The sequence below is a fragment of the Ascaphus truei genome, chromosome 2, assembly GCF_040206685.1.
Source record: "Ascaphus truei isolate aAscTru1 chromosome 2, aAscTru1.hap1, whole genome shotgun sequence".
Classification (NCBI taxonomy): Eukaryota; Metazoa; Chordata; class Amphibia; order Anura; family Ascaphidae; genus Ascaphus; species Ascaphus truei.
Window position 1 is genome coordinate 232,513,907 of NC_134484.1, and position 12,216 is coordinate 232,526,122.

At 42.8% G+C, this 12,216-nt stretch overlaps 1 protein-coding gene across 2 annotated transcripts in view; it reads right to left on the reverse strand.

Annotated features, from left to right (window-relative positions):
• Nucleotides 1-2,108, reverse strand: part of PTPN3 (protein tyrosine phosphatase non-receptor type 3) — a 259,615-nt gene extending 257,507 nt beyond the window's left edge. Inside the window, exon 1 of one of the 2 annotated variants that reach the window (XM_075585952.1) lies at nucleotides 1,519-2,108. The gene's annotated coding sequence lies outside the window, so the exon portion shown is untranslated. The remainder of the gene's footprint in view (nucleotides 1-1,518) is intronic. The other variant, XM_075585951.1, reaches the window with a different exon arrangement.
• Nucleotides 2,109-12,216: the final 10,108 nt, after the last annotated feature.

Consider the following 12,216-nt stretch of genomic DNA (forward strand, 5'->3'; position numbering starts at 1 on the left):
ATGCTCTAAACTTAGAGAATTGCGCCTAAGTCAATTTAAAAGGCAGAAATCAGTACAAACAAATTTCTGTAGTGTTATAAATACAAGGCTGCCGCCCTACAGCTAAAAACATTCCTGAAATTGGATAATTCAAGTAGCAGCTCCCATCCCCCCTTTCCACACACTGTACAGTCTCAGGGTAAATATTGATGTTAGTTGCAACACTGAAAAAAAAAAATGTTGTAAAGGAAACCTAAGCCAGCAGTTTATACTGTGTTAACATACCCAAACCCGCCCACTTTAAATGAAAGGGCTAAGTCCAGTCTGAAGCAGGGAACAAGAAAAACATACTTCTGGAAATAGGGGACTACAAAAGTGATGTCCATCATATCTGGATTTAATACAATGACTGAGATTTGAACCAAGCAAAGTTCATTTAAAGAAATTATTCTCACATCGACAACGCCTACAGAGAAATGCTAAACATCTGTTCTTGTTAAAGGCATTTTGTCCCTATTTTTATCTCACTTCAACAAGCTCGTGATTTTGGCAATAGTTCAATAGTTACAATAACGCAGCGAATTATGAAAGAGTTACACAATGCACATCCTGTATTACCTATATGTAGTATCAAGTTTGCTTTACTTATAGTCATCTCTGTATCTTTTTTTTTTTACTGTCTTAATGTCTGTCAGGTTGGAAGCAGTGCAAACCTCAACAGCGAACAGATGTTTGTCAAATGTAAGTGTGAATAAGAAGTTTGTTTTATATCACACAAATAGTTAACATAAGTAATGTGTGTTACTGCAAATCTTGGGGAGCTAAAATTGCCCCTATGAAGCCACACAGACTACAAACATCTGACTTCCAGCCAGCACTGTTTGATCTTAGAGGTGAGACATGACAGGCCTACACATATCTGTCAATTTACTCAGGACAATGTGGGCCAACCCTGGTTTTCAACTCCCAACCCTTCTGAATTTGTGAACCTGCTTTATTTTTTATTGAGAAAGTTAGAATTCGCTGAACTCTCTGATAGAGGGGGCAGTTAAAGTGTGATGATACTAAGGGCTAAAAAATATACCACAATTTTTTTTTCTTTTACAAACCTACTTTTCACTCATCTGTAAATGATTTAGAAAAGAAAAAACAAAAAGATGTATTTTCCTCTTCATGTTCTTTACAGCTTCAATTAGCAGGGACCTCGTGGATTATTCTGTTCCTAAGAGTTTCCCATCTCCTATTAAATACAAATCAGCCCCTTCTGGAGTCAGACTCCGTATCACTACTGGGACTGGCCAAGCTGTACCTTTTTTTTTTGTTGTTGTTTAAATTATTTGACAGGTATGGAAAGATATAGCCTGACCCAACACATCACACACATCCCTGTATCCGGACTCAAGCACTGCATTATAAACAATCTGCTCAGCACACGCACAGCCCCAGTGAGATACCATAAGCACACATTCCTTGGGACCGAGCCTGGGATCCTCTCAGCATTGAACAACATCGCCTTGTCTCCCCACTGCAGTGATTTACCTGCACCATACAGATCCTCCTCCAGTCCTGTCGGGGGGCTGCTCCTTTCACACTCCTCCGACCAGCCCTTCCCTCCACTCCTCTTTCCAATCCTATAAACAAAAAATACCCCAGTTTTGTGGGTATTCCTCCCCCCCAACTCTGTATCTTTTCCAGGGTCCCGGGATCAACCCTTCGCCTGACAAAGAAAAGCAGGTGGTGCTTTCTTTTTTTTTTTTTTATTCCAGGAAGCAATGCCACAGTATTGAGCTGTCCCACTCCCAGCAGAAGCCTCCTCCTTCTTCTCCTCCTTCCTCCCTCTCCCTTCTGCTTGTCAAACGTGACCAACAGTAGGACAGCTCCACCTCTCAGACAGGCTATGTATATTTTATTATCATTGATCACTGCCACAGCAATCAGGTCTTCTTCATTGAGATGTACCCTGGAAGAGTCTCTTTGATGGCTTCTCCTATACTCCAGCCCTCCTCTGTCTGTCTGTCTGTCTGTGTGTGACATCAGCTGGATCCTCCCCTGAGTCTCCCAAAACTGCTTCCAAAAGCAAATATATCGGGAGTCTATATTGCACTCCTCCAGGCTCATGTTCCTGTCGTGGCATGCTAGGAAGGAGTGCCAATCAAGGCAGTCTGAGTGTGTACTTTTACCACCCTAGTAAGAAGCAGAAGCTTGGCTTGGAAGTAAATGCTGCTATATGCTAAATACACTGAATCAGCCCAGGCACCCAGCATTACTGTGAGATCAAACATCAAACAAATCCAGGGGGAAACCCAAGATTTCTAGGGGGACACTTTTTTTTTTCCTGTCAAGTTTGTGTACTGAACATAACAAATAGTATTGTTGCGTCACAGTATTGCAAAATATATATATATATACACACACACACACACACACACACACACACACACACACACACACACACACACACACACACACACACACACACACACACACACACACACACACACACACACATATACACACAGTATTACAGTATCCACACTATATGTAAAATTATTTGTATTCTCTCCTGAAGAGGTTCATTATAACGCAACAATAAATTACAGCCGGTTATATTTTCATACAGTAATTGGGGAATAAAAAGAGGTTGGTGTCTTGTCCCTTGGTCTCTGCGTCTCTCTCCCCTGGAACTAAACATCAGATTCTACCTGACTGTGTACGGATACCCTGATGCTCTTCACTGATTGGCTGTTGTTTGTCATGTGCCCCATTGCCTCCTTAATAAGGCATTCTGGGAGTTGTAGTCCTGCTGCTATTTCAATGCTGGTGCAGCTAAAAGCAACAGGATCATCACAGGTCCCGGGGATCAGTCAATCATAGCATAGATTCCAATAGCCACACCACTTGAAGAGTATGGTACAGTGGATTTCTGTTAACCAAAAACAAAAAACTAAACCAACCCCTGAAATCATAAACCCATCTAAACTTCTTAATTTCTCTTAAAGTATAGCTAGAACAATTTAATACATGTTGAATTTAGGGAGTTTGAGTCCAATAATACCTCATGTGCTTACAATTTAGATTATTTTTATTTATTTTTAATGCAGCACATATTCATTTTAGGGTTGTACATTACTTCTGTACTAAATATACACATTTTAGGTAGGTTAACTTATTGCAGCAAAGTCTCCTCTGAAATGAATCGCATAAATGGCCGGAATACATTTTACATATATTTGCACAATAGTAAATTGTAGGCAAAACAAGGTTTTGGTTTTACCTTTAACTTTCAATAACTTGTTTAACTGGCATCTACTATTAGTTACACTTAACTATTACATGTCTGCTGTAATTGGCTTTTGTGTGTTATTGTTAATATATTTCCAATTCTAAAATATTCTACAAGATGTACGTAGATATTTATGATATTAACATTGTTTCAGAAGCGTTCATCCTATAGTGCCTTTTTTTTAGTCTGTATAGTGTAGCAGACATGCCATATAGAACAGATGCTTAATTAGTTGTGTCCCCTTCATCATAAATCTCAATGCTTAAACTACAACAATACATGGTTGATTCTAAAGTAAATCAGCCTGCACCCATGTGCTTTGACTGCAACATTGTAGTGGCATATCCTGAACTAATAATTTGCACGAATCCATCAACGATTCATTTCCCTAGAGTTTATTTGTTGTTCAACAGTATTTAATGAACTATACACATTACTATATATAAGAATAAAATAGTCAAATATATAAAACAATACTAGCCCATGAACATTCTTTGTAGCAGAATTGTATTCCGCATAAGTAACTAGGGTTACAAAATTGTGAGTCAGTGAACATAGTAAAAAAAAAAAAAAGATACTGCAAAAAAAACGAAGAAAATGGAGAAAAGGAAGATTATCCTACATCACCGGAACTTCAAAGCCTAGGAATTTATATTTAACGTGACACATTTTGTATGTTAGAGTGGAATAATGTTTGGATAATGAATGTTGATGATAATAATAATAATATTAAATAACTGTTCACATAAAGGGACTTGCCCAAGGTCGCAATGAGAGCTGATTCAAATGGGGTTAACCCGCTTCTATGACTGACATAAAAACTGAGCTATTCATTCAGCCCTTCAACATATGGGATCTCTAGAGCTCAAATGTAACACCTACAAATACAGTTATCACTTTTGTGTTGAATTTGTTTTAAACCTCACATAAAACAGCAATGAAATCATTAAAAATGATCTAAGAAGTCAAAGATGCAAGGGGAAAAAAAAGAAAGATACATTTTGGTCCTTTATCAGGTCGAATTAAATATTGTATATATTTTTTCTAAATATATCTCTGGATTGCATATATATTTCTCACTTTCGTATCTTTATTTTTGATTATATTTCCTGTTATTTTTCTGATGTAATTGCTCTTAATGTGTTAATGTTTGTGTCAAGGGGTCTACAACTTTTATTGAACCATCTAGTTGTGCAGCAGAGTATATGAAATGTATAACAGCGTTCGAATAGTAGAATGAAAACCAATGAAGCCAACAAGCATAGCACACTATTCCAGTAATTCCTTAGGTTGATAGCATAGTTTAATTCCGTTTGTGAAATGCCTACTAAAACGATTGTCCCCTGTGTACATTCAGTAGCAGATAGTTGCGCTGACCCTAGAATTCTCTAAAGGTCTTTTCATTTGCATCTTTATGGAAGGATATTTTAAATTGATTCCTGTCTGATCTACTTTTATTGTTAACCTCTTTATTGTTGGAGTCACATACAGATATTTGCAGGATGCTGCATTTTAGTTCCTGACTAGTGGTACTAGCTGAAGGGTGTACATTTATTTGAAAATGTTCATAAGGAATGTCCTTAAGTGGAATGAAAATGTTGGACACAGTAAGGTGACAATTATCAAAATCAAACCTCCCCATAAACAGATATCCACCAATATTATAATTAAGTCTATTATTGGTGATAAAGGCCACTAATTTTAGTAAACAAACAATATAAGTAATGAACAGTTTTAAATATTATTATAAACCCCAGGACCTTCCCAGCCATAAATAAAACTTTATCTTTCACCTTACAACTACGAGGGGATTACAGTTAACACAAAGAAGTACAAAGACTCCCCCCGTCCGATTTTGAGGAGTTACACATACTGTAGCACATAGGCCTCAAATTGTATAAGGCCCAGATCCACAAAAGGGTGCTAAGCTTTAGCATGATTCATATTAATGGGAATAAAGTGTGCTAAAGTTTAGCCCCCTTTTGTGGATCAGGGTTTAAATATGGTACACTTGTAATCGAGAAACCTAGGGAAAGAAAATGCTGCCACAGATACTCTATACGTATTTTATAAGACAGTACTACAAAGGGATTGACTTGAAAAAGCAAAACACATCTGTGTTTGCATTGTTTTTGTCATCCTTTCAATACAGTAATTCTATAAATTTTTACATAATACAATTTTATATTACAAATACATAGTACATTTCATTGCCCAATCTGTATTTTTTCTTTATTGGATCTTATTTAGGAGTACAGTATTATTATAATGTAAATGTACCCCCCTTTGGGATTACTAGGCCCCTAGATAAATGGAGGGATAGGACCATCCTACCTTCCTTTAAGTGTATGTGCATGGTACTCATGCCAGAGGATTCCTTGATCAGGATTTGCCTACATTAAGTTCTAATAGCACACCAGCCACCTAAAGTAGGTACTTTCAGGAATATGCACAGGATATGAAAATGGGATCCTTGATAGAAGGTGCACCCAAGCACAAGAGTCCTGGTAGGTTGCTGGAAATCCACATGTCCAATATTGCAAAGGATTGTCTATTATCCACTAAATGTGTGTGTAACACCCCTATCTCACCCCCCCCCCCCCCCCTGGCTGCAGAAGATAGGATGTACATGAACAATTGTTGATCTGCATATTACTGACAGTCTCTATACACTCTCCCTGACAGGATTAGGACCTTGACTCTCAGGGTCTTCTTCATGGGATCAGGCCATGGCATTGGAGTGGATGTAGATGGTAGATAGGTGCAAGCAAAATAGAAGAGAGTGCGCCAGGAACTTTTGAACAGGATGATGTTTATTGGGTTGTAGCACACATTTCAAGGAGTACATCCTATCAAAATAACAGATCCTTGCCCTGGCAGCTCTCACCCTTCCTGGGTAGAACTGGGCTGAGCTGAGCACCTTGTCCCTTCCCCCAGGGGGAAGACAGGAATATACAAGCACATGGCTAGGCTAAAACTGGAACATACCTCACCCCCTAAGGGGTAAGGCAGGAACACACCAGCACCAAGACTAGGGCTGGAACATAACTGGGGAGAACAGGGAGGGCCCCACCTTTTATACCTGGGGAGGGGTTAATCCCTTATCCCCAGTATCTGGGCAGGCCTAGCTGATATCACGGCCTCACACTATAGTCAACCATCTGCTCTGGTTACATGTGACTCTAACTGCAACTAGTCCTGCACCTGCATATTGCAACTTAGTGTTTCTCTTGGGAGACAGCCCACATGCAGTCCATAAGTAAGCGAGTTTAACCCTATCACTGCTGGATGATGAGTAAACAGACAGCACCTAGGGCAAAGGATTTTGTTAGCCAGGGGCTATATGGCTACATGTGTAAGGTGACAAGCTATGTGTCTGTCTGGGAAGCTGCATGAACACCCAGGGAAGAAGAGTGTATGACGTCCAAGATGTAGAAAAAAGAAAACCTGTTTGTCTAATAAAGTTCCTGGCGCCCTTTATTCCACCAACTGCTTACAACTCCAGCTAGCCCGCATGCCAGCTCCTTGAGAAGGTATGAGAAACACTGAGCAGAACCAAAAAGGAAATACACTTTAATGTGACACTCTTTTTTTGAGCCAGGTACAAGAGGGTATACCATTTACATTAAGATGGTGAATGCTAGGATGAATTGTATTATTTAAAACAAATAATCCTATATGAGCCTATTTGTTACTTATATACTGGTGAATAAAATGTTATACAAATATATTTTCAAACTGTTCATATCAAATACAGCATGGTGTACATGTTAATATAGAACATATGTAGTTGATACATAAAATAGGAGAGCAACAGAAGTTCATATTAAGAAAAGAGGTCAAATAAAAGAGGTTGAGTTGGGTTGATCTCAGGGTAAAGATGTCAACTCACTTATAGTCACACAGTCACACACAGTTATGTAATTGTAACCCCCCTTTCAGATTATTATGGCTTTAAGGATTAACTGTGTGGGCCCACAAAGAGTAACAACCCTTTTACATCACCTGGTGCTGGATAACTAGGGAGAATCATAGTGATATGCCTTTCTCTGCCTAGTGATAGTGATATTATCGCAGAATATATATATAGAAGGGAGGAGGTTCTAAAAGGTCAGGTTCCCGGAAGAGTTGCAGGTGAGGGACTTCACTGTGAATGGTGTATATAGGTTTATAATATAGATATATGTCTAGTATATGGTAAGGATCCTTTTAATATGTTATAGTTAGGGACAGTGCTCTATTTCGATAGTGCCCCCAGGAATAACTCCACACTACTCTATGATTCACATAGAGGCAGCCTAGCCCTGAAGAGGGACCTGAAGCCGCAGCCCCGAGACATAGTTGGACCAGCCACATTGGAGGATCCATTGCTAACTCTCACCCAGGAGTCCACGCGATGCATTCAGTACCTGTGATGGGGATAATGACAACAGATAGAGAGTAGTACAAGCCCTTGAGGGGCCCAATGGAGCCCTACCGATGCTACACAGCAGAGGGATCACTTAGGTAACAGGGATTAGTCAAGCCTCAGCATCTTTCTAGTGGGCCTAGGTAGGGGCAGCTTGGGAAGAGGATACAGACGGCACACACGGATAACAGTGATGAGACTATACACAAAGTAATGTGCACCATGTAAATGAGACTTTATCGATGGTGATTAATAAAGATGCTGTTTGTATGAATAAAGTTCCAGGCGCCCATCATTGCATTACCAACGCCCAGCCTGCACTAATTCAGCACCCTGACAAGGTAATCAACACTGAGCAAGCCAAATTAAGAGACATTTGAAGTAAACTCCCTAGGATCCAGGCAGGGAGGGTTACATAATTGTTTTGAAGGTGGATTCATCTTTTTTTCTTTTGTGTATATTAAATGATGGAATTCACTGTCTCACCCATATCCATCTTTATAGTTTTAGAAACATGGAATTGGCCCACCCAGTCTGCCACTCTGTTGCAAAACCTCAGGCCACATTTGATTGTTGGCTTTCTTTCATTCATATTTAAGATATCCAAAGCATTTGTAATTACTTTACTGTATAAGACTCTAGTACTGTACCTCTAATGGGAGGCTCTTTCACAAATCCACCATCCTTTCTGTAAAGAAGTACTTCCTCGTGTTTCCCCAGACCATCCCACGTTAGAGCTTCAGCGTGACCTCTTGTTCTAACACTTCTGTCTAAAATATGCTTCCCTCCTGTACCTTGTAGAAACCCTTGATGTATTAGTAAGCTTCAATCATATCCCCCGCTCCTTTCTTTCTTCCAGTCAGTACATGTTGAGGTCCTTTAGTCTTTCCTGATGAGTTTTATGATGTAGATCAGCGGTGCGCAAACTGGGAGGGGGGGGGGGGTTGCGGGGCACGGCAGTTATAGAGGTCCCGCGCTTTCCCCCCCAAGCATTTAAATGAAATCCCATGGGACCGCACAAGGCATCTATAATACACTTACGTTTCAGCGATGCATCGTCCTGGTAACCGTCAAACGACGCCGCGGGGTCACGTGATGTCATGTTACCATGGCGACGTAAGGGGGGGGAGTGAGATGCCGAGGAGAGCAGGCAGGGGTGCGCACCCCTGATGTAGATCATGCACCATTTAAGCAAGCACTCAGTTACCCACTAAAAGTGTATAAAAGGTACACTTCATGTGAAATCATGAGACTGGAGCTTCAGTGACACAGTCGCACTGGTTGCTACGCCGATAGATATGTAGCTAAATGAACACATGAACAGTCCCTTAATTAGTACTTATAGGTGTGATGCTAAATGATAAAATAGAACTCAATTAAAAGATAGACACTAGTAAATAATACGTAGAACGTGCACTCCGAAAATAACTACAGGTCACCAAATGTTTCTGCACAGGCAAAATGTGACCGCAAATAGAGTTTCAGCAGATCACGTGCAGGTACCTTAAACGTGATAGTAAGATATATATATATATATATATATATATATATATATATATATATATATATATATATATATATATATATATATATATATATATATATATATATATACAGTGTTCGACAAATCACCCAAAAATTTACTAGCCCAACCAAAAAATCTACTCGCCACCTAGTCCCGCCCCCAACCCCGCCTCCAACCCGCCCCTAACCCCGCCCTAGTCCCGCCCCCAAACCTCGCTTTAAAATAAAATATATAAATAAAATACAATATATATATATTCCTAGCCAGAACAACATTCGTTTTTGACATAAATGAATTTATTGTATTACATTATACTACAATTAGTCCTTGTTACGTGTGTGTGTGTGTGTGTGTGTTTGTGTGTAAATGTCGGATCTAGAAATAAAAGCCAGGTGTGAATGACTAGTTTCCTGAACCCCTTAACCAGTGTCTAGACGTCCCCGCTTCACAATATCTAAAGCAGCAATCCCGCCTGGGATATTACCTGATCCGCAGTCCCTCAATGTCCAGGTACCTAATTCTCGCAATGTAATACATTGGAGGGGATGTGTTTCTTACCTGTCTTCTGGGTTAGGGGGGATTCCGATGTCTTCCGTGTGAAGCTTGAGTCAGATCTGGAAGAAAGCAGTATAGGTTATTGCGGTGTAGTATAGGGCTGTTAAGATATATAGGGTAAATAAGAGATCCAGAGTGTGAGAGAGAGAGACACAGACAGAGACACAGAGAGAGAGACAGAGAGAGAGACAGAGAGAGAGAGACAGAGAGAGAGACAGAGAGAGAGACAGAGAGAGAGACAGACACACAGAGAGAGACACACAGAGAGAGACACAGAGAAAGAGACAGAGAGACAGAGAGAGAGGAGGGAGAGGGAGAGGGAGGGGGGGAGAGAGGGAGGGGTAGAGAGGGACACACACACAGAGAGACACACACACACAGAGAGAGAGAGAGAGATATGAGACACACAGAGAAAGAGAGACACACAGAGAAAGAGAGACACACAGAGAAAGAGAGACACACAGAGAAAGGGAAACATACAGAGAAAGAGAGACACAGAGAAAGAGAGACACACAGAGAAAGAGAAACACACAGAGAAAGAGAGACACAGAACAAGAGAGACACAGAGAGATAGAGAGAACACACACAGAGAGAATGAGAGACAAAGACAGAGAGAGTGCGGCAGAGAAAGTGCGGCAGAGAGAGGGCAGCAGAGAGAGGGCGGCAGGGAAAGGGCGACAGGGAGAGGGTGACACAGGGAGAGGGCGACAGGGAAAGGGTGAGGGCGACAGGGAGAGGGTGACACAGGTAGAGGGCGACAGGGAAAGGGTGAGGGCGAAAGGGTGAGGGTGACACAGGGAGAGGGTGACACAGGGAGAGGGTGACACCGGGAGAGGGTGACACCGGGAGAGGGTGACACCGGGAGAGGGTGACACACACTCACAGACACACACAAACACTCACAGACACACACAAACACTCACAGACACACAAACACTCACAGACACACACACTCACTCAAACACTCACAGACACACATACACTCACAGACACATACACTCACAGACACATACACTCACAGACACATACACTCACAGACACATACACTCACAGACACATACACTCACAGACACACTCAGACACACTAACAGACTCAAACACACACAGACACACTCACAGACTCAAACACACACAGAAACACTCACAGACACACAAACTCTCACTCACACAAACACTCACTCACACAAACACTCACAGACACATACACTCACAGACACATACACTCACAGACACATACACTCACAGACACATACACTCACAGACACATACACTCACAGACACATACACTCACAGACACACTCAGACACACTAACAGACTCAAACACACACAGACACACTCACAGACTCAAACACACACAGAAACACTCACAGACACACAAACTCTCACTCACACAAACACTCACTCACACAAACACTCACAGACACATACACTCACAGACACATACACTCACAGACACATACACTCACAGACACATACACTCACAGACACATACAGACACACACAGACACACACACTCACAGACACATACACTCACACACACACACACACACACACAGACACACAGACACACACAGACACACACAGACACACCCACTCACAGACACAAACACACAATCACACCCACACTCACAGACACCCACACTCACAGACACACAAATACACACACTCACACCCACCCACACTCAGACACACTTCACGACACCCACACTCACAGACACCCACACTCACAGACACCCTCACAGACACTCACCCACACTCACAGACACCCACACACAAACACTCACACACACACACACTCACAGACACTCAGACACACACCCACTGGGTGGGTGACTGGGTTGGTATTCATTTAAAGGGTGGGGGCCTACCTGTTCCTCCAAGGCCTGCTTGTCCTCCACATGCTGCTCCACATGCCAGGGGATCGGGCAGGAGTTGCGGGAGGATGGGGGGGCCAGCGGGAGGATGGGGGATGCAGCGGGAGGATCGGGGGGTCAGCGCGAGGATCGGGGGTCCAGCGGGAGGATGGGGGGGCCATCGGGAGGATCGGGGGTCAGCGTGAGGATCGGGGGGCCAGTGGGAGGATGGGGGGGCCAGCGGGAGGATCGGGGATCAGCGCGAGGATCGGGGGGCCAGCGGGAGGATGGGGGGGCCAGCGGGAGGATCGGGGGTCAGCGCGAGGATCGGGGGGCCAGTGGGAGGATGGGGGGGCCAGTGGGAGGATGGGGGGGCCAGCGGGAGGATCAGGGGTCAGCACGAGGATGGGGGGCCAGCGCGAGGATCGGGGGGCCAGCGGGAGGATCGGGGGGCCAGCGCGAGAATGGGGGGGCCAGCACGAGGATCGGGGGGCAAGCGGGAGGATCGGGGACCAGTGGGGGGACAGCCGTACAGGCGCACGGCCACCAACCTCCCCGATGGGAAACGTGGCAAGCCGCGCATGCGCCCAGGCTGCAGCTAGGAGGGGTGTC